This window comes from Aquarana catesbeiana, linkage group LG03, assembly GCF_042186555.1.
Source record: "Aquarana catesbeiana isolate 2022-GZ linkage group LG03, ASM4218655v1, whole genome shotgun sequence".
Lineage (NCBI taxonomy): Eukaryota > Metazoa > Chordata > Amphibia > Anura > Ranidae > Aquarana > Aquarana catesbeiana.
In genome coordinates, this window is record NC_133326.1 from 645,073,063 (window position 1) to 645,099,193 (window position 26,131).

Genomic DNA, 26,131 nt, shown 5'->3' on the forward strand with positions numbered 1-26,131 from the left:
ACAAAGGGTCCATCCGGCTGAAACCAGGCGGACCCCCACAACTGGAAGGACTGCCGAAGCAGACCAACCCAAGTACAGTGGGGCTCTCCCAAAGAGAGACCCCTCAAAGGAGAGGGCAAACCAAGCCAAAAGGCCTATGTCCACCCCCTCCCAAGACTTTCAGAGTAGGCCCGAGGACCCACACCCTACTCGCCACACAGTGACAAAACGTGTATACAAAGACAACCAAAAAAAAGACAAAAAGGTGACAAACAGGGGTAAAAGAAAGAGTGGGGAAGATAGTGAGATGGGAGAGTGAAAGTGGCCATTGTGCTAAACAATGGCCGGCCCTCCGGCCAGGCATAAAAATTTCCCCTGGTCCTGGCCAAAAGGCCCGGCCCAAGAGGCAGGTGCGAAAAACGTGTGTTGTGGTGAAGTGACCATGGTGCCATAAAATCAAGTGCTTTCACACCGTGACTATACGGCACCCCTGAACTGCCACTTCAGGGGCACATTCACCACTGGCTTTTCGAAAAAGCCCTGACCACCCAGCCCAGACCACAACAGACCCCACCACAGACAGGAAGGATATGGAGATCAGGAAGTCGGAAAGAGCCCTTTACCATCAGGCTCTGCCGTCACTCCCATCACTCCTCCTAATTACATTCGGGAAGTACTTGCCACTCCCTCCCCCCCTTGCAAGGCAGGAGTAAGCGTTCTCTCCCAAATAACTGTCTGGAGCTAGATCCGCCCCAATCCAGGCCAGAAGGCCAGGGTCCCGACTCTCTGGTTCAGACCCCGTGGTTCTCCATCCCCATCAGAAGGCTTCCCTTTCGGCTACAAACCGCTCCAGGTCACCTTCACTCCAGCAGGTTTTGCATAGCAACCGCAATCCCATCTCTATTTCGCCATAGATCAGGGACAGAAGCAAGCGCCACCTCCTGGAAACTGATAAGAATAGATACTACACTTGATCTTCGCCAAAAGGCCGAGAAGCAATTAGCAATAATCACTCTATCGAAAAGCCAGTGGCGTGCAAAACACACCTCAAAAACTTCCACCCGGTGCCAAAAAAAAGTGCCCACACATAGAGAGTGAAACACAAAAACGTGCAACGGGTGTACAGAGTCCTCCACTAGGGAAGGACCTTACCCTGATCCCCCGGGGCGTTAGGCTCCAGACAGGGACTGAGGTACTCAGACAAAGGGTCCATCTGGCCGAAACCAGGCGGACCCCCACAACTGGAAGGACTGCCGAAGCAGACCAACCCAAGTACAGTGGGGCTCTCCCGAAGAGAGACCCCTCAAAGGAGAGGGCGAACCAAGCCAAAAGGCCTATGTCCACCCCCTCCCAAGACTTTCAGAGTAGGCCCGAGGACCCACACCCTACTCGCCACACAGTGACAAACGTGTATACAAAACAACCAAAAAAAGGACAAAAAGGTGACAAACAGGGGTAAAAGAAAGAGTGGGGAAGATAGTGAGATGGGAGAGTGAAAGTGGCCATTGTGCTATACAATGGCCGGCCCTCCGGCCAGGCATAAAAATTTCCCCTGGTCCTGGCCAAAAGGCCCGGCCCAAGAGGCAGGTGCGAAAAACGTGTGTTGTGGTGAAGTGACCATGGTGCCATAAAATCAAGTGCTTTCACACCGTGACTATACGGCACCCCTGAACTGCCACTTCAGGGGCACATTCACCACTGGCTTTTCGAAAAAGCCCTGACCCACAGCCCAGACCACAGCAGCCCCCACCCCAGGCAGAAAGGTATGGAGTTCTGGAAGCTTGGAGAGTGCCCTTGCCATCAGGCTTCACCGTCGTTCCGTCCCTCCTACCTAATTACATTTGGGAAATACTGGCCGCTCCCCCGGTGGGAGCAAGGGGAGCCAGCGTTCTCTCCCAAATAACTGTCCAGAGCTAGAGCTGCCCCAATCCAGGCCAGAAGGCCAGGATCCCGACCCTCCGCCAAGACCGAATGGTTCTCCGTCCCCATCAGAAGGCTTCCCTTTCGGCTACAAACCGCTCCGGGTTACCTTCACTCCAGCAGGTTTTGCATAGCAACCGCAATCCCATCTCTATCTCGCCATAGATCAGGGACAGAAGCAAGCGCCACCTCCTGGAAACTGATAAGAACAGATACTAGATTCAATCTTAGCCAAAGGGCCGAGAAGCAATTAGCAATAATCACGCCTCAGTTGAACCTCATTGGCTATGATACTGCCACTGCGCAAAGCTAACCAAATCAGTGCCTGCCAACATCTGCCCTTCCTTGGAGGAGAAATTGACATTGAGGAGAGACACATAAGTGTCATCCAGTGGGCCGCTGAGCATTCTGGGACTTGGCATGTTAATGAGACAGGGACGATGCCTAAGTGGGCATTGTTTACCCACTGAATAGTGTTAGCATTTGAAAGAACTAAGGAGAATCTAAAGGGACAGGGCCCTAGATGTCAGATGCGTTTCTCCCACAGCAGTCCTGAAAGGCCACTGGGAGCGTATGTGTTTGAACAGCTATGCTGCTGAGAAAAGACCAAGGTGGAAGGATTTGGGGCCTTTGTTGAAAGTTCGCTAGATAACATGCCTGAACTGGAGCCCAGGTAAGCTGCCATAGACAAGGGTTGTTGGGAAACAGTTGGTCAAGCAATCACCTTCAGCCACCTTTATTTCTGGCAGATTCCAGGAGCCTAGAAAGGGGGAAGTTAGGGCATTTCATCTCTCTGAGCCAGTGAGCATTCCCGGCAGATGTGCAGATGTGCATAAAGACTGCCCTATTGGCAGCTCAAAGGCCTCATAGGTAAGTGAAAGGCACCGCCCAAACAGGGACTTGAACCCTGGACCCTCAGATTAAAAGTCTGATGCTCTACCGACTGAGCTATCCGGGCTCTCAAAGCTCCTCCTCCATAGCGGTCCAAGCTGCTTGAATCTTGACATGTATGGTGGAAAAAGACCATTCAGCCAAGGGGACCGGGTGCCTGAAAGCACAAGTATTTGGCTTGCCCAGGCTGGCCAATCGTCCTCTCCCGTTTAATTTTCTAGGACAGGTTGAAGATAAAAGGGAGAATCTAACCTGCAACCATGCAGATAGGGTCCAGTCCGGTACAGGTGGAGAACGCCTAAAGTTTCTGCCTTAGTTTTACCTACAGTTCAATGCTCTTTGACCGGAAACAAGGGCCTTGCAAAAAGACACCGCCCGAAAGGCTTCCTTAACCCTGGACCAACACGCTTCCAGTATTCTTAATCAGTGACTGGGTTACAAATAAAGACAGTTCACCTTGAGCCTCATGTTGCCAGGTCCAGCAGAAGAAACCCAGGCAAAAAAACGAGGTAGAGTCCACTCTGGATTACAGGCAAGTGAAGAACGAGCGGCGCGTGCCAATCACTGATTGTTCTACCCAGGCTGCGTGATGACACAAAAGCTCTCTATGGTGTCAATGGGCCCGTGACTCACTTTCTCAACTCTAACGCATCTCAGTCTGCATGTAAGAAGCCGTCACTTATCTGCTGTTGAAAACACATTGCTCAGTCTCCTCAGAGACTCTCAAAAATTGCCAGTGCTGACTGTATTTCAAGTCATCGTGGCGGGGTATTGGGAAAAGTTTTCAATTAGCAATAATCACGCCTCAGTTGAACCTCATTGGCTATGATACTGCCACTGCGCAAAGCTAACCAAATCAGTGCCTGCCAACATCTGCCCTTCCTTGGAGGAGAAATTGACATTGAGGAGAGACACATAAGTGTCATCCAGTGGGCCGCTGAGCATTCTGGGACTTGGCATGTTAATGAGACAGGGACGATGCCTAAGTGGGCATTGTTTACCCACTGAATAGTGTTAGCATTTGAAAGAACTAAGGAGAATCTAAAGGGACAGGGCCCTAGATGTCAGATGCGTTTCTCCCACAGCAGTCCTGAAAGGCCACTGGGAGCGTATGTGTTTGAACAGCTATGCTGCTGAGAAAAGACCAAGGTGGAAGGATTTGGGGCCTTTGTTGAAAGTTCGCTAGATAACATGCCTGAACTGGAGCCCAGGTAAGCTGCCATAGACAAGGGTTGTTGGGAAACAGTTGGTCAAGCAATCACCTTCAGCCACCTTTATTTCTGGCAGATTCCAGGAGCCTAGAAAGGGGGAAGTTAGGGCATTTCATCTCTCTGAGCCAGTGAGCATTCCCGGCAGATGTGCATAAAGACTGCCCTATTGGCAGCTCAAAGGCCTCATAGGTAAGTGAAAGGCACCGCCCGAACAGGGACTTGAACCCTGGACCCTCAGATTAAAAGTCTGATGCTCTACCGACTGAGCTATCCGGGCTCTCAAAGCTCCTCCTCCATAGCGGTCCAAGCTGCTTGAATCTTGACATGTATGGTGGAAAAAGACCATTCAGCCAAGGGGACCGGGTGCCTGAAAGCACAAGTATTTGGCTTGCCCAGGCTGGCCAATCGTCCTCTCCCGTTTAATTTTCTAGGACAGGTTGAAGATAAAAGGGAGAATCTAACCTGCAACCATGCAGATAGGGTCCAGTCCGGTACAGGTGGAGAACGCCTAAAGTTTCTGCCTTAGTTTTACCTACAGTTCAATGCTCTTTGACCGGAAACAAGGGCCTTGCAAAAAGACACCGCCCGAAAGGCTTCCTTAACCCTGGACCAACACGCTTCCAGTATTCTTAATCAGTGACTGGGTTACAAATAAAGACAGTTCACCTTGAGCCTCATGTTGCCAGGTCCAGCAGAAGAAACCCAGGCAAAAAAACGAGGTAGAGTCCACTCTGGATTACAGGCAAGTGAAGAACGAGCGGCGCGTGCCAATCACTGATTGTTCTACCCAGGCTGCGTGATGACACAAAAGCTCTCTATGGTGTCAATGGGCCCGTGACTCACTTTCTCAACTCTAACGCATCTCAGTCTGCATGTAAGAAGCCGTCACTTATCTGCTGTTGAAAACACATTGCTCAGTCTCCTCAGAGACTCTCAAAAATTGCCAGTGCTGACTGTATTTCAAGTCATCGTGGCGGGGTATTGGGAAAAGTTTTCAATTAGCAATAATCACGCCTCAGTTGAACCTCATTGGCTATGATACTGCCACTGCGCAAAGCTAACCAAATCAGTGCCTGCCAACATCTGCCCTTCCTTGGAGGAGAAATTGACATTGAGGAGAGACACATAAGTGTCATCCAGTGGGCCGCTGAGCATTCTGGGACTTGGCATGTTAATGAGACAGGGACGATGCCTAAGTGGGCATTGTTTACCCACTGAATAGTGTTAGCATTTGAAAGAACTAAGGAGAATCTAAAGGGACAGGGCCCTAGATGTCAGATGCGTTTCTCCCACAGCAGTCCTGAAAGGCCACTGGGAGCGTATGTGTTTGAACAGCTATGCTGCTGAGAAAAGACCAAGGTGGAAGGATTTGGGGCCTTTGTTGAAAGTTCGCTAGATAACATGCCTGAACTGGAGCCCAGGTAAGCTGCCATAGACAAGGGTTGTTGGGAAACAGTTGGTCAAGCAATCACCTTCAGCCACCTTTATTTCTGGCAGATTCCAGGAAAGGGGGAAGTTAGGACATTTCATCTCTCTGAGCCAGTGAGCATTCCCGGCAGATGTGCATAAAGACTGCCCTATTGGCAGCTCAAAGGCCTCATAGGTAAGTGAAAGGCACCGCCCGAACAGGGACTTGAACCCTGGACCCTCAGATTAAAAGTCTGATGCTCTACCGACTGAGCTATCCGGGCTCTCAGAGCTCCTCCTCCATAGCGGTCCAAGCTGCTTGAATCTTGACATGTATGGTGGAAAAAGACCATTCAGCCAAGGGGACCGGGTGCCTGAAAGCACAAGTATTTGGCTTGCCCAGGCTGGCCAATCGTCCTCTCCCGTTTAATTTTCTAGGACAGGTTGAAGATAAAAGGGAGAATCTAACCTGCAACCATGCAGATAGGGTCCAGTCCGGTACAGGTGGAGAACGCCTAAAGTTTCTGCCTTAGTTTTACCTACAGTTCAATGCTCTTTGACCGGAAACAAGGGCCTTGCAAAAAGACACCGCCCGAAAGGCTTCCTTAACCCTGGACCAACACGCTTCCAGTATTCTTAATCAGTGACTGGGTTACAAATAAAGACAGTTCACCTTGAGCCTCATGTTGCCAGGTCCAGCAGAAGAAACCCAGGCAAAAAAACGAGGTAGAGTCCACTCTGGATTACAGGCAAGTGAAGAACGAGCGGCGCGTGCCAATCACTGATTGTTCTACCCAGGCTGCGTGATGACACAAAAGCTCTCTATGGTGTCAATGGGCCCGTGACTCACTTTCTCAACTCTAACGCATCTCAGTCTGCATGTAAGAAGCCGTCACTTATCTGCTGTTGAAAACACATTGCTCAGTCTCCTCAGAGACTCTCAAAAATTGCCAGTGCTGACTGTATTTCAAGTCATCGTGGCGGGGTATTGGGAAAAGTTTTCAATTAGCAATAATCACGCCTCAGTTGAACCTCATTGGCTATGATACTGCCACTGCGCAAAGCTAACCAAATCAGTGCCTGCCAACATCTGCCCTTCCTTGGAGGAGAAATTGACATTGAGGAGAGACACATAAGTGTCATCCAGTGGGCCGCTGAGCATTCTGGGACTTGGCATGTTAATGAGACAGGGACGATGCCTAAGTGGGCATTGTTTACCCACTGAATAGTGTTAGCATTTGAAAGAACTAAGGAGAATCTAAAGGGACAGGGCCCTAGATGTCAGATGCGTTTCTCCCACAGCAGTCCTGAAAGGCCACTGGGAGCGTATGTGTTTGAACAGCTATGCTGCTGAGAAAAGACCAAGGTGGAAGGATTTGGGGCCTTTGTTGAAAGTTCGCTAGATAACATGCCTAAACTGGAGCCCAGGTAAGCTGCCATAGACAAGGGTTGTTGGGAAACAGTTGGTCAAGCAATCACCTTCAGCCACCTTTATTTCTGGCAGATTCCAGGAGCCTAGAAAGGGGGAAGTTAGGGCATTTCATCTCTCTGAGCCAGTGAGCATTCCCGGCAGATGTGCATAAAGACTGCCCTATTGGCAGCTCAAAGGCCTCATAGGTAAGTGAAAGGCACCGCCCAAACAGGGACTTGAACCCTGGACCCTCAGATTAAAAGTCTGATGCTCTACCGACTGAGCTATCCGGGCTCTCAAAGCTCCTCCTCCATAGCGGTCCAAGCTGCTTGAATCTTGACATGTATGGTGGAAAAAGACCATTCAGCCAAGGGGACCGGGTGCCTGAAAGCACAAGTATTTGGCTTGCCCAGGCTGGCCAATCGTCCTCTCCCGTTTAATTTTCTAGGACAGGTTGAAGATAAAAGGGAGAATCTAACCTGCAACCATGCAGATAGGGTCCAGTCCGGTACAGGTGGAGAACGCCTAAAGTTTCTGCCTTAGTTTTACCTACAGTTCAATGCTCTTTGACCGGAAACAAGGGCCTTGCAAAAAGACACCGCCCGAAAGGCTTCCTTAACCCTGGACCAACACGCTTCCAGTATTCTTAATCAGTGACTGGGTTACAAATAAAGACAGTTCACCTTGAGCCTCATGTTGCCAGGTCCAGCAGAAGAAACCCAGGCAAAAAAACGAGGTAGAGTCCACTCTGGATTACAGGCAAGTGAAGAACGAGCGGCGCGTGCCAATCACTGATTGTTCTACCCAGGCTGCGTGATGACACAAAAGCTCTCTATGGTGTCAATGGGCCCGTGACTCACTTTCTCAACTCTAACGCATCTCAGTCTGCATGTAAGAAGCCGTCACTTATCTGCTGTTGAAAACACATTGCTCAGTCTCCTCAGAGACTCTCAAAAATTGCCAGTGCTGACTGTATTTCAAGTCATCGTGGCGGGGTATTGGGAAAAGTTTTCAATTAGCAATAATCACGCCTCAGTTGAACCTCATTGGCTATGATACTGCCACTGCGCAAAGCTAACCAAATCAGTGCCTGCCAACATCTGCCCTTCCTTGGAGGAGAAATTGACATTGAGGAGAGACACATAAGTGTCATCCAGTGGGCCGCTGAGCATTCTGGGACTTGGCATGTTAATGAGACAGGGACGATGCCTAAGTGGGCATTGTTTACCCACTGAATAGTGTTAGCATTTGAAAGAACTAAGGAGAATCTAAAGGGACAGGGCCCTAGATGTCAGATGCGTTTCTCCCACAGCAGTCCTGAAAGGCCACTGGGAGCGTATGTGTTTGAACAGCTATGCTGCTGAGAAAAGACCAAGGTGGAAGGATTTGGGGCCTTTGTTGAAAGTTCGCTAGATAACATGCCTGAACTGGAGCCCAGGTAAGCTGCCATAGACAAGGGTTGTTGGGAAACAGTTGGTCAAGCAATCACCTTCAGCCACCTTTATTTCTGGCAGATTCCAGGAAAGGGGGAAGTTAGGACATTTCATCTCTCTGAGCCAGTGAGCATTCCCGGCAGATGTGCATAAAGACTGCCCTATTGGCAGCTCAAAGGCCTCATAGGTAAGTGAAAGGCACCGCCCGAACAGGGACTTGAACCCTGGACCCTCAGATTAAAAGTCTGATGCTCTACCGACTGAGCTATCCGGGCTCTCAAAGCTCCTCCTCCATAGCGGTCCAAGCTGCTTGAATCTTGACATGTATGGTGGAAAAAGACCATTCAGCCAAGGGGACCGGGTGCCTGAAAGCACAAGTATTTGGCTTGCCCAGGCTGGCCAATCGTCCTCTCCCGTTTAATTTTCTAGGACAGGTTGAAGATAAAAGGGAGAATCTAACCTGCAACCATGCAGATAGGGTCCAGTCCGGTACAGGTGGAGAACGCCTAAAGTTTCTGCCTTAGTTTTACCTACAGTTCAATGCTCTTTGACCGGAAACAAGGGCCTTGCAAAAAGACACCGCCCGAAAGGCTTCCTTAACCCTGGACCAACACGCTTCCAGTATTCTTAATCAGTGACTGGGTTACAAATAAAGACAGTTCACCTTGAGCCTCATGTTGCCAGGTCCAGCAGAAGAAACCCAGGCAAAAAAACGAGGTAGAGTCCACTCTGGATTACAGGCAAGTGAAGAACGAGCGGCGCGTGCCAATCACTGATTGTTCTACCCAGGCTGCGTGATGACACAAAAGCTCTCTATGGTGTCAATGGGCCCGTGACTCACTTTCTCAACTCTAACGCATCTCAGTCTGCATGTAAGAAGCCGTCACTTATCTGCTGTTGAAAACACATTGCTCAGTCTCCTCAGAGACTCTCAAAAATTGCCAGTGCTGACTGTATTTCAAGTCATCGTGGCGGGGTATTGGGAAAAGTTTTCAATTAGCAATAATCACTCTATCGAAAAGCCAGTGGCGTGCAAAACACACCTCAAAAACTTCCACCCGGTGCCAAAAAAAAGTGCCCACACATAGAGAGTGAAACACAAAAACGTGCAACGGGTGTACAGAGTCCTCCACTAGGGAAGGACCTTACCCTGATCCCCCGGGGCGTTAGGCTCCAGACAGGGACTGAGGTACTCAGACAAAGGGTCCATCCGGCCGAAACCAGGCGGACCCCCACAACTGGAAGGACTGCCGAAGCAGACCAACCCAAGTACAGTGGGGCTCTCCCGAAGAGAGACCCCTCAAAGGAGAGGGCGAACCAAGCCAAAAGGCCTATGTCCACCCCCTCCCAAGACTTTCAGAGTAGGCCCGAGGACCCACACCCTACTCGCCACACAGTGACAAAACGTGTATACAAAGACAACCAAAAAAAAGACAAAAAGGTGACAAACAGGGGTAAAAGAAAGAGTGGGGAAGATAGTGAGATGGGAGAGTGAAAGTGGCCATTGTGCTATACAATGGCCGGCCCTCCGGCCAGGCATAAAAATTTCCCCTGGTCCTGGCCAAAAGGCCCGGCCCAAGAGGCAGGTGCGAAAAACGTGTGTTGTGGTGAAGTGACCATGGTGCCATAAAATCAAGTGCTTTCACACCGTGACTATACGGCACCCCTGAACTGCCACTTCAGGGGCACATTCACCACTGGCTTTTCGAAAAAGCCCTGACCACCCAGCCCAGACCACAGCAGACCCCACCACAGACAGGAAGGATATGGAGATCAGGAAGCCGGAAAGAGCCCTTTACCATCAGGCTCTGCCGTCGCTCCCATCACTCCTCCTAATTACATTCGGGAAGTACTTGCCACTCCCTCCCCCCCTTGCAAGGCAGGAGTAAGCGTTCTCTCCCAAATAACTATCTGGAGCTAGATCCGCCCCAATCCAGGCCAGAAGGCCAGGGTCCCGACCCTCTGGTTCAGACCCCGTGGTTCTCCATCCCCATCAGAAGGCTTCCCTTTCGGCTACAAACCGCTCCAGGTCACCTTCACTCCAGCAGGTTTTGCATAGCAACCGCAATCCCATCTCTATCTCGCCATAGATCAGGGACAGAAGCAAGCGCCACCTCCTGGAAACTGATAAGAACAGATACTAGATTCGATCTTAGCCAAAGGGCCGAGAAGCAATTAGCAATAATCACGCCTCAGTTGAACCTCATTGGCTATGATACTGCCACTGCGCAAAGCTAACCAAATCAGTGCCTGCCAACATCTGCCCTTCCTTGGAGGAGAAATTGACATTGAGGAGAGACACATAAGTGTCATCCAGTGGGCCGCTGAGCATTCTGGGACTTGGCATGTTAATGAGACAGGGACGATGCCTAAGTGGGCATTGTTTACCCACTGAATAGTGTTAGCATTTGAAAGAACTAAGGAGAATCTAAAGGGACAGGGCCCTAGATGTCAGATGCGTTTCTCCCACAGCAGTCCTGAAAGGCCACTGGGAGCGTATGTGTTTGAACAGCTATGCTGCTGAGAAAAGACCAAGGTGGAAGGATTTGGGGCCTTTGTTGAAAGTTCGCTAGATAACATGCCTGAACTGGAGCCCAGGTAAGCTGCCATAGACAAGGGTTGTTGGGAAACAGTTGGTCAAGCAATCACCTTCAGCCACCTTTATTTCTGGCAGATTCCAGGAAAGGGGGAAGTTAGGACATTTCATCTCTCTGAGCCAGTGAGCATTCCCGGCAGATGTGCATAAAGACTGCCCTATTGGCAGCTCAAAGGCCTCATAGGTAAGTGAAAGGCACCGCCCGAACAGGGACTTGAACCCTGGACCCTCAGATTAAAAGTCTGATGCTCTACCGACTGAGCTATCCGGGCTCTCAAAGCTCCTCCTCCATAGCGGTCCAAGCTGCTTGAATCTTGACATGTATGGTGGAAAAAGACCATTCAGCCAAGGGGACCGGGTGCCTGAAAGCACAAGTATTTGGCTTGCCCAGGCTGGCCAATCGTCCTCTCCCGTTTAATTTTCTAGGACAGGTTGAAGATAAAAGGGAGAATCTAACCTGCAACCATGCAGATAGGGTCCAGTCCGGTACAGGTGGAGAACGCCTAAAGTTTCTGCCTTAGTTTTACCTACAGTTCAATGCTCTTTGACCGGAAACAAGGGCCTTGCAAAAAGACACCGCCCGAAAGGCTTCCTTAACCCTGGACCAACACGCTTCCAGTATTCTTAATCAGTGACTGGGTTACAAATAAAGACAGTTCACCTTGAGCCTCATGTTGCCAGGTCCAGCAGAAGAAACCCAGGCAAAAAAACGAGGTAGAGTCCACTCTGGATTACAGGCAAATGAAGAACGAGCGGCGCGTGCCAATCACTGATTGTTCTACCCAGGCTGCGTGATGACACAAAAGCTCTCTATGGTGTCAATGGGCCCGTGACTCACTTTCTCAACTCTAACGCATCTCAGTCTGCATGTAAGAAGCCGTCACTTATCTGCTGTTGAAAACACATTGCTCAGTCTCCTCAGAGACTCTCAAAAATTGCCAGTGCTGACTGTATTTCAAGTCATCGTGGCGGGGTATTGGGAAAAGTTTTCAATTAGCAATAATCACTCTCTATCGAAAAGCCAGTGGCGTGCAAAACACACCTCAAAAACTTCCACCCGGTGCCAAAAAAAAGTGCCCACACATAGAGAGTGAAACACAAAAACGTGCAACGGGTGTACAGAGTCCTCCACTAGGGAAGGACCTTACCCTGATCCCCCGGGGCGTTAGGCTCCAGACAGGGACTGAGGTACTCAGACAAAGGGTCCATCCGGCCGAAACCAGGCGGACCCCCACAACTGGAAGGACTGCCGAAGCAGACCAACCCAAGTACAGTGGGGCTCTCCCGAAGAGAGACCCCTCAAAGGATAGGGCGAACCAAGCCAAAAGGCCTATGTCCACCCCCTCCCAAGACTTTCAGAGTAGGCCCGAGGACCCACACCCTACTCGCCACACAGTGACAAAACGTGTATACAAAGACAACCAAAAAAAAGACAAAAAGGTGACAAACAGGGGTAAAAGAAAGAGTGGGGAAGATAGTGAGATGGGAGAGTGAAAGTGGCCATTGTGCTATACAATGGCCGGCCCTCCGGCCAGGCATAAAAATTTCCCCTGGTCCTGGCCAAAAGGCCCGGCCCAAGAGGCAGGTGCGAAAAACGTGTGTTGTGGTGAAGTGACCATGGTGCCATAAAATCAAGTGCTTTCACACCGTGACTATACGGCACCCCTGAACTGCCACTTCAGGGGCACATTCACCACTGGCTTTTCGAAAAAGCCCTGACCCACAGCCCAGACCACAGCAGCCCCCACCCCAGGCAGAAAGGTATGGAGTTCTGGAAGCTTGGAGAGAGCCCTTGCCATCAGGCTTCACCGTCGTTCCGTCCCTCCTACCTAATTACATTTGGGAAATACTGGCCGCTCCCCCGGTGGGAGCAAGGGGAGCCAGCGTTCTCTCCCAAATAACTGTCCAGAGCTAGAGCTGCCCCAATCCAGGCCAGAAGGCCAGGATCCCGACCCTCCGCCAAGACCGAATGGTTCTCCGTCCCCATCAGAAGGCTTCCCTTTAGGCTACAAACCGCTCCGGGTTACCTTCACTCCAGCAGGTTTTGCATAGCAACCGCAATCCCATCTCTATCTCGCCATAGATCAGGGACAGAAGCAAGCGCCACCTCCTGGAAACTGATAAGAACAGATACTAGATTTGATCTTAGCCAAAGGGCCGAGAAGCAATTAGCAATAATCACGCCTCAGTTGAACCTCATTGGCTATGATACTGCCACTGCGCAAAGCTAACCAAATCAGTGCCTGCCAACATCTGCCCTTCCTTGGAGGAGAAATTGACATTGAGGAGAGACACATAAGTGTCATCCAGTGGGCCGCTGAGCATTCTGGGACTTGGCATGTTAATGAGACAGGGACGATGCCTAAGTGGGCATTGTTTACCCACTGAATAGTGTTAGCATTTGAAAGAACTAAGGAGAATCTAAAGGGACAGGGCCCTAGATGTCAGATGCGTTTCTCCCACAGCAGTCCTGAAAGGCCACTGGGAGCGTATGTGTTTGAACAGCTATGCTGCTGAGAAAAGACCAAGGTGGAAGGATTTGGGGCCTTTGTTGAAAGTTCGCTAGATAACATGCCTGAACTGGAGCCCAGGTAAGCTGCCATAGACAAGGGTTGTTGGGAAACAGTTGGTCAAGCAATCACCTTCAGCCACCTTTATTTCTGGCAGATTCCAGGAGCCTAGAAAGGGGGAAGTTAGGGCATTTCATCTCTCTGAGCCGGTGAGCATTCCCGGCAGATGTGCATAAAGACTGCCCTATTGGCAGCTCAAAGGCCTCATAGGTAAGTGAAAGGCACCGCCCGAACAGGGACTTGAACCCTGGACCCTCAGATTAAAAGTCTGATGCTCTACCGACTGAGCTATCCGGGCTCTCAAAGCTCCTCCTCCATAGCGGTCCAAGCTGCTTGAATCTTGACATGTATGGTGGAAAAAGACCATTCAGCCAAGGGGACCGGGTGCCTGAAAGCACAAGTATTTGGCTTGCCCAGGCTGGCCAATCGTCCTCTCCCGTTTAATTTTCTAGGACAGGTTGAAGATAAAAGGGAGAATCTAACCTGCAACCATGCAGATAGGGTCCAGTCCGGTACAGGTGGAGAACGCCTAAAGTTTCTGCCTTAGTTTTACCTACAGTTCAATGCTCTTTGACCGGAAACAAGGGCCTTGCAAAAAGACACCGCCCGAAAGGCTTCCTTAACCCTGGACCAACACGCTTCCAGTATTCTTAATCAGTGACTGGGTTACAAATAAAGACAGTTCACCTTGAGCCTCATGTTGCCAGGTCCAGCAGAAGAAACCCAGGCAAAAAAACGAGGTAGAGTCCACTCTGGATTACAGGCAAGTGAAGAACGAGCGGCGCGTGCCAATCACTGATTGTTCTACCCAGGCTGCGTGATGACACAAAAGCTCTCTATGGTGTCAATGGGCCCGTGACTCACTTTCTCAACTCTAACGCATCTCAGTCTGCATGTAAGAAGCCGTCACTTATCTGCTGTTGAAAACACATTGCTCAGTCTCCTCAGAGACTCTCAAAAATTGCCAGTGCTGACTGTATTTCAAGTCATCGTGGCGGGGTATTGGGAAAAGTTTTCAATTAGCAATAATCACTCTATCGAAAAGCCAGTGGCGTGCAAAACACACCTCAAAAACTTCCACCCGGTGCCAAAAAAAAGTGCCCACACATAGAGAGTGAAACACAAAAACGTGCAACGGGTGTACAGAGTCCTCCACTAGGGAAGGACCTTACCCTGATCCCCCGGGGCGTTAGGCTCCAGACAGGGACTGAGGTACTCAGACAAAGGGTCCATCCGGCCGAAACCAGGCGGACCCCCACAACTGGAAGGACTGCCGAAGCAGACCAACCCAAGTACAGTGGGGCTCTCCCGAAGAGAGACCCCTCAAAGGAGAGGGCGAACCAAGCCAAAAGGCCTATGTCCACCCCCTCCCAAGACTTTCAGAGTAGGCCCGAGGACCCACACCCTACTCGCCACACAGTGACAAAACGTGTATACAAAGACAACCAAAAAAAAGACAAAAAGGTGACAAACAGGGGTAAAAGAAAGAGTGGGGAAGATAGTGAGATGGGAGAGTGAAAGTGGCCATTGTGCTATACAATGGCCGGCCCTCCGGCCAGGCATAAAAATTTCCCCTGGTCCTGGCCAAAAGGCCCGGCCCAAGAGGCAGGTGCGAAAAACGTGTGTTGTGGTGAAGTGACCATGGTGCCATAAAATCAAGTGCTTTCACACCGTGACTATACGGCACCCCTGAACTGCCACTTCAGGGGCACATTCACCACTGGCTTTTCGAAAAAGCCCTGACCACCCAGCCCAGACCACAGCAGACCCCACCACAGACAGGAAGGATATGGAGATCAGGAAGCCGGAAAGAGCCCTTTACCATCAGGCTCTGCCGTCGCTCCCATCACTCCTCCTAATTACATTCGGGAAGTACTTGCCACTCTCTCCCCCCCTTGCAAGGCAGGAGTAAGCGTTCTCTCCCAAATAACTGCCTGGAGCTAGATCCGCCCCAATCCAGGCCAGAAGGCCAGGGTCCCGACCCTCTGGTTCAGACCCCGTGGTTCTCCATCCCCATCAGAAGGCTTCCCTTTCGGCTACAAACCGCTCCAGGTCACCTTCACTCCAGCAGGTTTTGCATAGCAACCGCAATCCCATCTCTATTTCGCCATAGATCAGGGACGGAAGCAAGCGCCACCTCCTGGAAACTGATAAGAATAGATACTACACTTGATCTTCGCCAAAAGGCCGAGAAGCAATTAGCAATAATCACTCTATCGAAAAGCCAGTGGCGTGCAAAACACACCTCAAAAACTTCCACCCGGTGCCAAAAAAAAGTGCCCACACATAGAGAGTGAAACACAAAAAACGTGCAACGGGTGTACAGAGTCCTCCACTAGGGAAGGACCTTACCCTGATCCCCCGGGGCGTTAGGCTCCAGACAGGGACTGAGGTACTCAGACAAAGGGTTCATCCGGCCGAAACCAGAAGGACCCCCACAACCGGAAGGACTGCCGAAGCAGACCAACCCAAGTACAGTGGGGCTCTCCCGAAGAGAGACCCCTCAAAGGAGAGGGCGAACCAAGCCAAAAGGCCTATGTCCACCCCCTCCCAAGACTTTCAGAGTAGGCCCGAGGACCCACACCCTACTCGCCACACAGTGACAAAACGTGTATACAAAGACAATCAAAAAAAGACAAAAAGGTGACAAACAGGGGTAAAAGAAAGAGTGGGAAAGATAGTGAGATGGGAGAGTGAAAGTGGCCATTGTGCTATACAATGGCCGGCCCTCCGGCCAGGCATAAAAATTTCCCCTGGTCCTGGCCAAAAGGCCCGGCCCAAGAGGCAGGTGCGAAAAACGTGTGTTGTGGTGAAGTGACCATGGTGCCATAAAATCAAGTGCTTTCACACCGTGACTATACGGCACCCCTGAACTGCCACTTCAGGGGCACATTCACCACTGGCTTTTCGAAAAAGCCCTGACCACAGCAGACCCCACCACAGACAGGAAGGGTATGGAGATCAGGAAGCCGGAAAGAGCCCTTTACCATCAGGCTCTGCCGTCGCTCCCATCACTCCTCCTAATTACATTCGGGAAGTACTTGCCACTCTCTCCCCCCCTTGCAAGGCAGGAGTAAGCGTTCTCTCCCAAATAACTGTCTGGAGCTAGATCCGCCCCAATCCAGGCCAGAAGGCCAGGGTCCCGACCCTCTGGTTCAGACCCCGTGGTTCTCCATCCCCATCAGAAGGCTTCCCTTTCGGCTACAAACCGCTCCAGGTCACCTTCACTCCAGCAGGTTTTGCATAGCAACCGCAATCCCATCTCTATTTCGCCATAGATCAGGGACGGAAGCAAGCGCCACCTCCTGGAAACTGATAAGAATAGATACTACACTTGATCTTCGCCAAAAGGCCGAGAAGCAATTAGCAATAATCACGCCTCAGTTGAACCTCATTGGCTATGATACTGCCACTGCGCAAAGCTAACCAAATCAGTGCCTGCCAACATCTGCCCTTCCTTGGAGGAGAAATTGACATTGAGGAGAGACACATAAGTGTCATCCAGTGGGCCGCTGAGCATTCTGGGACTTGGCATGTTAATGAGACAGGGACGATGCCTAAGTGGGCATTGTTTACCCACTGAATAGTGTTAGCATTTGAAAGAACTAAGGAGAATCTAAAGGGACAGGGCCCTAGATGTCAGATGCGTTTCTCCCACAGCAGTCCTGAAAGGCCACTGGGAGCGTATGTGTTTGAACAGCTATGCTGCTGAGAAAAGACCAAGGTGGAAGGATTTGGGGCCTTTGTTGAAAGTTTGCTAGATAACATGCCTGAACTGGAGCCCAGGTAAGCTGCCATAGACAAGGGTTGTTGGGAAACAGTTGGTCAAGCAATCACCTTCAGCCACCTTTATTTCTGGCAGATTCCAGGAGCCTAGAAAGGGGGAAGTTAGGGCATTTCATCTCTCTGAGCCAGTGAGCATTCCCGGCAGATGTGCATAAAGACTGCCCTATTGGCAGCTCAAAGGCCTCATAGGTAAGTGAAAGGCACCGCCCGAACAGGGACTTGAACCCTGGACCCTCAGATTAAAAGTCTGATGCTCTACCGACTGAGCTATCCGGGCTCTCAAAGCTCCTCCTCCATAGCGGTCCAAGCTGCTTGAATCTTGACATGTATGGTGGAAAAAGACCATTCAGCCAAGGGGACCGGGTGCCTGAAAGCACAAGTATTTGGCTTGCCCAGGCTGGCCAATCGTCCTCTCCCGTTTAATTTTCTAGGACAGGTTGAAGATAAAAGGGAGAATCTAACCTGCAACCATGCAGATAGGGTCCAGTCCGGTACAGGTGGAGAACGCCTAAAGTTTCTGCCTTAGTTTTACCTACAGTTCAATGCTCTTTGACCGGAAACAAGGGCCTTGCAAAAAGACACCGCCCGAAAGGCTTCCTTAACCCTGGACCAACACGCTTCCAGTATTCTTAATCAGTGACTGGGTTACAAATAAAGACAGTTCACCTTGAGCCTCATGTTGCCAGGTCCAGCAGAAGAAACCCAGGCAAAAAAACGAGGTAGAGTCCACTCTGGATTACAGGCAAATGAAGAACGAGCGGCGCGTGCCAATCACTGATTGTTCTACCCAGGCTGCGTGATGACACAAAAGCTCTCTATGGTGTCAATGGGCCCGTGACTCACTTTCTCAACTCTAATGCATCTCAGTCTGCATGTAAGAAGCCGTCACTTATCTGCTGTTGAAAACACATTGCTCAGTCTCCTCAGAGACTCTCAAAAATTGCCAGTGCTGACTGTATTTCAAGTCATCGTGGCGGGGTATTGGGAAAAGTTTTCAATTAGCAATAATCACGCCTCAGTTGAACCTCATTGGCTATGATACTGCCACTGCGCAAAGCTAACCAAATCAGTGCCTGCCAACATCTGCCCTTCCTTGGAGGAGAAATTGACATTGAGGAGAGACACATAAGTGTCATCCAGTGGGCCGCTGAGCATTCTGGGACTTGGCATGTTAATGAGACAGGGACGATGCCTAAGTGGGCATTGTTTACCCACTGAATAGTGTTAGCATTTGAAAGAACTAAGGAGAATCTAAAGGGACAGGGCCCTAGATGTCAGATGCGTTTCTCCCACAGCAGTCCTGAAAGGCCACTGGGAGCGTATGTGTTTGAACAGCTATGCTGCTGAGAAAAGACCAAGGTGGAAGGATTTGGGGCCTTTGTTGAAAGTTCGCTAGATAACATGCCTGAACTGGAGCCCAGGTAAGCTGCCATAGACAAGGGTTGTTGGGAAACAGTTGGTCAAGCAATCACCTTCAGCCACCTTTATTTCTGGCAGATTCCAGGAGCCTAGAAAGGGGGAAGTTAGGGCATTTCATCTCTCTGAGCCAGTGAGCATTCCCGGCAGATGTGCATAAAGACTGCCCTATTGGCAGCTGAAAGGCCTCATAGGTAAGTGAAAGGCACTGCCCAAACAGGGACTTGAACCCTGGACCCTCAGATTAAAAGTCTGATGCTCTACCGACTGAGCTATCCGGGCTCTCAAAGCTCCTCCTCCATAGCGGTCCAAGCTGCTTGAATCTTGACATGTATGGTGGAAAAAGACCATTCAGCCAAGGGGACCGGGTGCCTGAAAGCACAAGTATTTGGCTTGCCCAGGCTGGCCAATCGTCCTCTCCCGTTTAATTTTCTAGGACAGGTTGAAGATAAAAGGGAGAATCTAACCTGCAACCATGCAGATAGGGTCCAGTCCGGTACAGGTGGAGAACGCCTAAAGTTTCTGCCTTAGTTTTACCTACAGTTCAATGCTCTTTGACCGGAAACAAGGGCCTTGCAAAAAGACACCGCCCGAAAGGCTTCCTTAACCCTGGACCAACACGCTTCCAGTATTCTTAATCAGTGACTGGGTTACAAATAAAGACAGTTCACCTTGAGCCTCATGTTGCCAGGTCCAGCAGAAGAAACCCAGGCAAAAAAACGAGGTAGAGTCCACTCTGGATTACAGGCAAGTGAAGAACGAGCGGCGCGTGCCAATCACTGATTGTTCTACCCAGGCTGCGTGATGACACAAAAGCTCTCTATGGTGTCAATGGGCCCGTGACTCACTTTCTCAACTCTAACGCATCTCAGTCTGCATGTAAGAAGCCGTCACTTATCTGCTGTTGAAAACACATTGCTCAGTCTCCTCAGAGACTCTCAAAAATTGCCAGTGCTGACTGTATTTCAAGTCATCGTGGCGGGGTATTGGGAAAAGTTTTCAATTAGCAATAATCACGCCTCAGTTGAACCTCATTGGCTATGATACTGCCACTGCGCAAAGCTAACCAAATCAGTGCCTGCCAACATCTGCCCTTCCTTGGAGGAGAAATTGACATTGAGGAGAGACACATAAGTGTCATCCAGTGGGCCGCTGAGCATTCTGGGACTTGGCATGTTAATGAGACAGGGACGATGCCTAAGTGGGCATTGTTTACCCACTGAATAGTGTTAGCATTTGAAAGAACTAAGGAGAATCTAAAGGGACAGGGCCCTAGATGTCAGATGCGTTTCTCCCACAGCAGTCCTGAAAGGCCACTGGGAGCGTATGTGTTTGAACAGCTATGCTGCTGAGAAAAGACCAAGGTGGAAGGATTTGGGGCCTTTGTTGAAAGTTCGCTAGATAACATGCCTGAACTGGAGCCCAGGTAAGCTGCCATAGACAAGGGTTGTTGGGAAACAGTTGGTCAAGCAATCACCTTCAGCCACCTTTATTCCTGGCAGATTCCAGGAGCCTAGAAAGGGGGAAGTTAAGACATTTCATCTCTCTGAGCCAGTGAGCATTCCCGGCAGATGTGCATAAAGACTGCCCTATTGGCAGCTCAAAGGCCTCATAGGTAAGTGAAAGGCACTGCCCGAACAGGGACTTGAACCCTGGACCCTCAGATTAAAAGTCTGATGCTCTACCGACTGAGCTATCCAGGCTCTCAAAGCTCATCCTCCATAGCGGTCCAAGCTGCTTGAATCTTGACATGTATGGTGGAAAAAGACCATTCAGCCAAGGGGACCGGGTGCCTGAAAGCACAAGTATTTGGCTTGCCCAGGCTGGCCAATCGTCCTCTCCCGTTTAATTTTCTAGGACAGGTTGAAGATAAAAGGGAGAATCTAACCTGCAACCATGCAGATAGGGTCCAGTCCGGTACAGGTGGAGAACGCCTAAAGTTTCTGCCTTAGTTTTACCTACAGTTCAATGCTCTTTGACCGGAAACAAGGGCCTTGCAAAAAGACACCGCCCGAAAGGCTTCCTTAACCCTGGACCAACACGCTTCCAGTATTCTTAATCAGTGACTGGGTTACAAATAAAGACAGTTCACCTTGAGCCTCATGTTGCCAGGTCCAGCAGAAGAAACCCAGGCAAAAAAACGAGGTAGAGTCCACTCTGGATTACAGGCAAGTGAAGAACGAGCGGCGCGTGCCAATCACTGATTGTTCTACCCAGGCTGCATGATGACACAAAAGCTCTCTATGGTGTCAATGGGCCCGTGACTCACTTTCTCAACTCTAACGCATCTCAGTCTGCATGTAAGAAGCCGTCACTTATCTGCTGTTGAAAACACATTGCTCAGTCTCCTCAGAGACTCTCAAAAATTGCCAGTGCTGACTGTATTTCAAGTCATCGTGGCGGGGTATTGGGAAAAGTTTTCAATTAGCAATATTCACGCCTCAGTTGAACCTCATTGGCTATGATACTGCCACTGCGCAAAGCTAACCAAATCAGTGCCTGCCAACATCTGCCCTTCCTTGGAGGAGAAATTGACATTGAGGAGAGACACATAAGTGTCATCCAGTGGGCCGCTGAGCATTCTGGGACTTGGCATGTTAATGAGACAGGGACGATGCCTAAGTGGGCATTGTTTACCCACTGAATAGTGTTAGCATTTGAAAGAACTAAGGAGAATCTAAAGGGACAGGGCCCTAGATGTCAGATGCGTTTCTCCCACAGCAGTCCTGAAAGGCCACTGGGAGCGTATGTGTTTGAACAGCTATGCTGCTGAGAAAAGACCAAGGTGGAAGGATTTGGGGCCTTTGTTGAAAGTTCGCTAGATAACATGCCTGAACTGGAGCCCAGGTAAGCTGCCATAGACAAGGGTTGTTGGGAAACAGTTGGTCAAGCAATCACCTTCAGCCACCTTTATTTCTGGCAGATTCCAGGAGCCTAGAAAGGGGGAAGTTAGGGCATTTCATCTCTCTGAGCCAGTGAGCATTCCCGGCAGATGTGCATAAAGACTGCCCTATTGGCAGCTCAAAGGCCTCATAGGTAAGTGAAAGGCACCGCCCAAACAGGGACTTGAACCCTGGACCCTCAGATTAAAAGTCTGATGCTCTACCGACTGAGCTATCCGGGCTCTCAAAGCTCCTCCCCCATAGCGGTCCAAGCTGCTTGAATCTTGACATGTATGGTGGAAAAAGACCATTCAGCCAAGGGGACCGGGTGCCTGAAAGCACAAGTATTTGGCTTGCCCAGGCTGGCCAATCGTCCTCTCCCGTTTAATTTTCTAGGACAGGTTGAAGATAAAAGGGAGAATCTAACCTGCAACCATGCAGATAGGGTCCAGTCCGGTACAGGTGGAGAACGCCTAAAGTTTCTGCCTTAGTTTTACCTACAGTTCAATGCTCTTTGACCGGAAACAAGGGCCTTGCAAAAAGACACCGCCCGAAAGGCTTCCTTAACCCTGGACCAACACGCTTCCAGTATTCTTAATCAGTGACTGGGTTACAAATAAAGACAGTTCACCTTGAGCCTCATGTTGCCAGGTCCAGCAGAAGAAACCCAGGCAAAAAAACGAGGTAGAGTCCACTCTGGATTACAGGCAAGTGAAGAACGAGCGGCGCGTGCCAATCACTGATTGTTCTACCCAGGCTGCGTGATGACACAAAAGCTCTCTATGGTGTCAATGGGCCCGTGACTCACTTTCTCAACTCTAACGCATCTCAGTCTGCATGTAAGAAGCCGTCACTTATCTGCTGTTGAAAACACATTGCTCAGTCTCCTCAGAGACTCTCAAAAATTGCCAGTGCTGACTGTATTTCAAGTCATCGTGGCGGGGTATTGGGAAAAGTTTTCAATTAGCAATAATCACGCCTCAGTTGAACCTCATTGGCTATGATACTGCCACTGCGCAAAGCTAACCAAATCAGTGCCTGCCAACATCTGCCCTTCCTTGGAGGAGAAATTGACATTGAGGAGAGACACATAAGTGTCATCCAGTGGGCCGCTGAGCATTCTGGGACTTGGCATGTTAATGAGACAGGGACGATGCCTAAGTGGGCATTGTTTACCCACTGAATAGTGTTAGCATTTGAAAGAACTAAGGAGAATCTAAAGGGACAGGGCCCTAGATGTCAGATGCGTTTCTCCCACAGCAGTCCTGAAAGGCCACTGGGAGCGTATGTGTTTGAACAGCTATGCTGCTGAGAAAAGACCAAGGTGGAAGGATTTGGGGCCTTTGTTGAAAGTTCGCTAGATAACATGCCTGAACTGGAGCCCAGGTAAGCTGCCATAGACAAGGGTTGTTGGGAAACAGTTGGTCAAGCAATCACCTTCAGCCACCTTTATTTCTGGCAGATTCCAGGAAAGGGGGAAGTTAGGACATTTCATCTCTCTGAGCCAGTGAGCATTCCCGGCAGATGTGCATAAAGACTGCCCTATTGGCAGCTCAAAGGCCTCATAGGTAAGTGAAAGGCACCGCCCGAACAGGGACTTGAACCCTGGACCCTCAGATTAAAAGTCTGATGCTCTACCGACTGAGCTATCCGGGCTCTCAAAGCTCCTCCTCCATAGCGGTCCAAGCTGCTTGAATCTTGACATGTATGGTGGAAAAAGACCATTCAGCCAAGGGGACCGGGTGCCTGAAAGCACAAGTATTTGGCTTGCCCAGGCTGGCCAATCGTCCTCTCCCGTTTAATTTTCTAGGACAGGTTGAAGATAAAAGGGAGAATCTAACCTGCAACCATGCAGATAGGGTCCAGTCCGGTACAGGTGGAGAACGCCTAAAGTTTCTGCCTTAGTTTTACCTACAGTTCAATGCTCTTTGACCGGAAACAAGGGCCTTGCAAAAAGACACCGCCCGAAAGGCTTCCTTAACCCTGGACCAACACGCTTCCAGTATTCTTAATCAGTGACTGGGTTACAAATAAAGACAGTTCACCTTGAGCCTCATGTTGCCAGGTCCAGCAGAAGAAACCCAGGCAAAAAAACGAGGTAGAGTCCACTCTGGATTACAGGCAAATGAAGAACGAGCGGCGCGTGCCAATCACTGATTGTTCTACCCAGGCTGCGTGATGACACAAAAGCTCTCTATGGTGTCAATGGGCCCGTGACTCACTTTCTCAACTCTAATGCATCTCAGTCTGCATGTAAGAAGCCGTCACTTATCTGCTGTTGAAAACACATTGCTCAGTCTCCTCAGAGACTCTCAAAAATTGCCAGTGCTGACTGTATTTCAAGTCATCGTGGCGGGGTATTGGGAAAAGTTTTCAATTAGCAATAATCACGCCTCAGTTGAACCTCATTGGCTATGATACTGCCACTGCGCAAAGCTAACCAAATCAGTGCCTGCCAACATCTGCCCTTCCTTGGAGGAGAAATTGACATTGAGGAGAGACACATAAGTGTCATCCAGTGGGCCGCTGAGCATTCTGGGACTTGGCATGTTAATGAGACAGGGACGATGCCTAAGTGGGCATTGTTTACCCACTGAATAGTGTTAGCATTTGAAAGAACTAAGGAGAATCTAAAGGGACAGGGCCCTAGATGTCAGATGCGTTTCTCCCACAGCAGTCCTGAAAGGCCACTGGGAGCGTATGTGTTTGAACAGCTATGCTGCTGAGAAAAGACCAAGGTGGAAGGATTTGGGGCCTTTGTTGAAAGTTCGCTAGATAACATGCCTGAACTGGAGCCCAGGTAAGCTGCCATAGACAAGGGTTGTTGGGAAACAGTTGGTCAAGCAATCACCTTCAGCCACCTTTATTTCTGGCAGATTCCAGGAGCCTAGAAAGGGGGAAGTTAGGGCATTTCATCTCTCTGAGCCAGTGAGCATTCCCGGCAGATGTGCATAAAGACTGCCCTATTGGCAGCTCAAAGGCCTCATAGGTAAGTGAAAGGCACCGCCCGAACAGGGACTTGAACCCTGGACCCTCAGATTAAAAGTCTGATGCTCTACCGACTGAGCTATCCGGGCTCTCAAAGCTCCTCCTCCATAGCGGTCCAAGCTGCTTGAATCTTGACATGTATGGTGGAAAAAGACCATTCAGCCAAGGGGACCGGGTGCCTGAAAGCACAAGTATTTGGCTTGCCCAGGCTGGCCAATCGTCCTCTCCCGTTTAATTTTCTAGGACAGGTTGAAGATAAAAGGGAGAATCTAACCTGCAACCATGCAGATAGGGTCCAGTCCGGTACAGGTGGAGAACGCCTAAAGTTTCTGCCTTAGTTTTACCTACAGTTCAATGCTCTTTGACCGGAAACAAGGGCCTTGCAAAAAGACACCGCCCGAAAGGCTTCCTTAACCCTGGACCAACACGCTTCCAGTATTCTTAATCAGTGACTGGGTTACAAATAAAGACAGTTCACCTTGAGCCTCATGTTGCCAGGTCCAGCAGAAGAAACCCAGGCAAAAAAACGAGGTAGAGTCCACTCTGGATTACAGGCAAATGAAGAACGAGCGGCGCGTGCCAATCACTGATTGTTCTACCCAGGCTGCGTGATGACACAAAAGCTCTCTATGGTGTCAATGGGCCCGTGACTCACTTTCTCAACTCTAATGCATCTCAGTCTGCATGTAAGAAGCCGTCACTTATCTGCTGTTGAAAACACATTGCTCAGTCTCCTCAGAGACTCTCAAAAATTGCCAGTGCTGACTGTATTTCAAGTCATCGTGGCGGGGTATTGGGAAAAGTTTTCAATTAGCAATAATCACGCCTCAGTTGAACCTCATTGGCTATGATACTGCCACTGCGCAAAGCTAACCAAATCAGTGCCTGCCAACATCTGCCCTTCCTTGGAGGAGAAATTGACATTGAGGAGAGACACATAAGTGTCATCCAGTGGGCCGCTGAGCATTCTGGGACTTGGCATGTTAATGAGACAGGGACGATGCCTAAGTGGGCATTGTTTACCCACTGAATAGTGTTAGCATTTGAAAGAACTAAGGAGAATCTAAAGGGACAGGGCCCTAGATGTCAGATGCGTTTCTCCCACAGCAGTCCTGAAAGGCCACTGGGAGCGTATGTGTTTGAACAGCTATGCTGCTGAGAAAAGACCAAGGTGGAAGGATTTGGGGCCTTTGTTGAAAGTTCGCTAGATAACATGCCTGAACTGGAGCCCAGGTAAGCTGCCATAGACAAGGGTTGTTGGGAAACAGTTGGTCAAGCAATCACCTTCAGCCACCTTTATTTCTGGCAGATTCCAGGAGCCTAGAAAGGGGGAAGTTAGGGCATTTCATCTCTCTGAGCCAGTGAGCATTCCCGGCAGATGTGCATAAAGACTGCCCTATTGGCAGCTCAAAGGCCTCATAGGTAAGTGAAAGGCACTGCCCAAACAGGGACTTGAACCCTGGACCCTCAGATTAAAAGTCTGATGCTCTACCGACTGAGCTATCCGGGCTCTCAAAGCTCCTCCTCCATAGCGGTCCAAGCTGCTTGAATCTTGACATGTATGGTGGAAAAAGACCATTCAGCCAAGGGGACCGGGTGCCTGAAAGCACAAGTATTTGGCTTGCCCAGGCTGGCCAATCG

The 26,131-nt window shown here is 50.0% G+C and overlaps 13 non-coding genes and 9 pseudogenes across 13 annotated transcripts; all 22 read right to left on the reverse strand.

Annotated features, from left to right (window-relative positions):
• Positions 1-846: 846 nt before the first annotated feature.
• Positions 847-979, reverse strand: LOC141135890 (U2 spliceosomal RNA; annotated as a pseudogene).
• A 1,166-nt stretch (positions 980-2,145) lies between these two features.
• LOC141135429 (U4 spliceosomal RNA) lies at positions 2,146-2,210 on the reverse strand (annotated as a pseudogene).
• Positions 2,211-3,498: 1,288 nt separating this feature from the next.
• On the reverse strand, positions 3,499-3,639 carry LOC141135155 (U4 spliceosomal RNA). Its single transcript, XR_012243444.1, has one exon. It is a non-coding gene; the product is annotated as a U4 spliceosomal RNA (small nuclear RNA).
• Positions 3,640-4,919: 1,280 nt separating this feature from the next.
• On the reverse strand, positions 4,920-5,060 carry LOC141135156 (U4 spliceosomal RNA). The gene has a single exon (XR_012243445.1). It is a non-coding gene; the product is annotated as a U4 spliceosomal RNA (small nuclear RNA).
• A 1,273-nt stretch (positions 5,061-6,333) lies between these two features.
• LOC141135157 (U4 spliceosomal RNA) lies at positions 6,334-6,474 on the reverse strand. Its single transcript, XR_012243446.1, has one exon. It is a non-coding gene; the product is annotated as a U4 spliceosomal RNA (small nuclear RNA).
• Positions 6,475-7,754: 1,280 nt separating this feature from the next.
• LOC141135158 (U4 spliceosomal RNA) lies at positions 7,755-7,895 on the reverse strand. The gene has a single exon (XR_012243447.1). It is a non-coding gene; the product is annotated as a U4 spliceosomal RNA (small nuclear RNA).
• A 1,273-nt stretch (positions 7,896-9,168) lies between these two features.
• Positions 9,169-9,290, reverse strand: LOC141135631 (U4 spliceosomal RNA; annotated as a pseudogene).
• Positions 9,291-10,423: 1,133 nt separating this feature from the next.
• LOC141135431 (U4 spliceosomal RNA) lies at positions 10,424-10,488 on the reverse strand (annotated as a pseudogene).
• Positions 10,489-11,761: 1,273 nt separating this feature from the next.
• LOC141135687 (U4 spliceosomal RNA) lies at positions 11,762-11,885 on the reverse strand (annotated as a pseudogene).
• Positions 11,886-13,012: 1,127 nt separating this feature from the next.
• LOC141135432 (U4 spliceosomal RNA) lies at positions 13,013-13,077 on the reverse strand (annotated as a pseudogene).
• A 1,280-nt stretch (positions 13,078-14,357) lies between these two features.
• Positions 14,358-14,479, reverse strand: LOC141135632 (U4 spliceosomal RNA; annotated as a pseudogene).
• A 1,005-nt stretch (positions 14,480-15,484) lies between these two features.
• LOC141135913 (U2 spliceosomal RNA) lies at positions 15,485-15,617 on the reverse strand (annotated as a pseudogene).
• Positions 15,618-16,777: 1,160 nt separating this feature from the next.
• LOC141135362 (U4 spliceosomal RNA) lies at positions 16,778-16,842 on the reverse strand (annotated as a pseudogene).
• Positions 16,843-18,122: 1,280 nt separating this feature from the next.
• Positions 18,123-18,263, reverse strand: LOC141135159 (U4 spliceosomal RNA). Its single transcript, XR_012243448.1, has one exon. It is a non-coding gene; the product is annotated as a U4 spliceosomal RNA (small nuclear RNA).
• A 1,280-nt stretch (positions 18,264-19,543) lies between these two features.
• On the reverse strand, positions 19,544-19,684 carry LOC141135160 (U4 spliceosomal RNA). Its single transcript, XR_012243449.1, has one exon. It is a non-coding gene; the product is annotated as a U4 spliceosomal RNA (small nuclear RNA).
• A 1,280-nt stretch (positions 19,685-20,964) lies between these two features.
• On the reverse strand, positions 20,965-21,105 carry LOC141135264 (U4 spliceosomal RNA). Its single transcript, XR_012243545.1, has one exon. It is a non-coding gene; the product is annotated as a U4 spliceosomal RNA (small nuclear RNA).
• A 1,280-nt stretch (positions 21,106-22,385) lies between these two features.
• LOC141135161 (U4 spliceosomal RNA) lies at positions 22,386-22,526 on the reverse strand. Its single transcript, XR_012243450.1, has one exon. It is a non-coding gene; the product is annotated as a U4 spliceosomal RNA (small nuclear RNA).
• A 559-nt stretch (positions 22,527-23,085) lies between these two features.
• TRNAK-UUU (transfer RNA lysine (anticodon UUU)) lies at positions 23,086-23,158 on the reverse strand. Its single transcript has one exon. It is a non-coding gene; the product is annotated as a tRNA-Lys (tRNA).
• A 641-nt stretch (positions 23,159-23,799) lies between these two features.
• LOC141135162 (U4 spliceosomal RNA) lies at positions 23,800-23,940 on the reverse strand. Its single transcript, XR_012243451.1, has one exon. It is a non-coding gene; the product is annotated as a U4 spliceosomal RNA (small nuclear RNA).
• Positions 23,941-24,506: 566 nt separating this feature from the next.
• TRNAK-UUU (transfer RNA lysine (anticodon UUU)) lies at positions 24,507-24,579 on the reverse strand. Its single transcript has one exon. It is a non-coding gene; the product is annotated as a tRNA-Lys (tRNA).
• Positions 24,580-25,220: 641 nt separating this feature from the next.
• LOC141135164 (U4 spliceosomal RNA) lies at positions 25,221-25,361 on the reverse strand. Its single transcript, XR_012243452.1, has one exon. It is a non-coding gene; the product is annotated as a U4 spliceosomal RNA (small nuclear RNA).
• A 566-nt stretch (positions 25,362-25,927) lies between these two features.
• TRNAK-UUU (transfer RNA lysine (anticodon UUU)) lies at positions 25,928-26,000 on the reverse strand. The gene has a single exon. It is a non-coding gene; the product is annotated as a tRNA-Lys (tRNA).
• Positions 26,001-26,131: the final 131 nt, after the last annotated feature.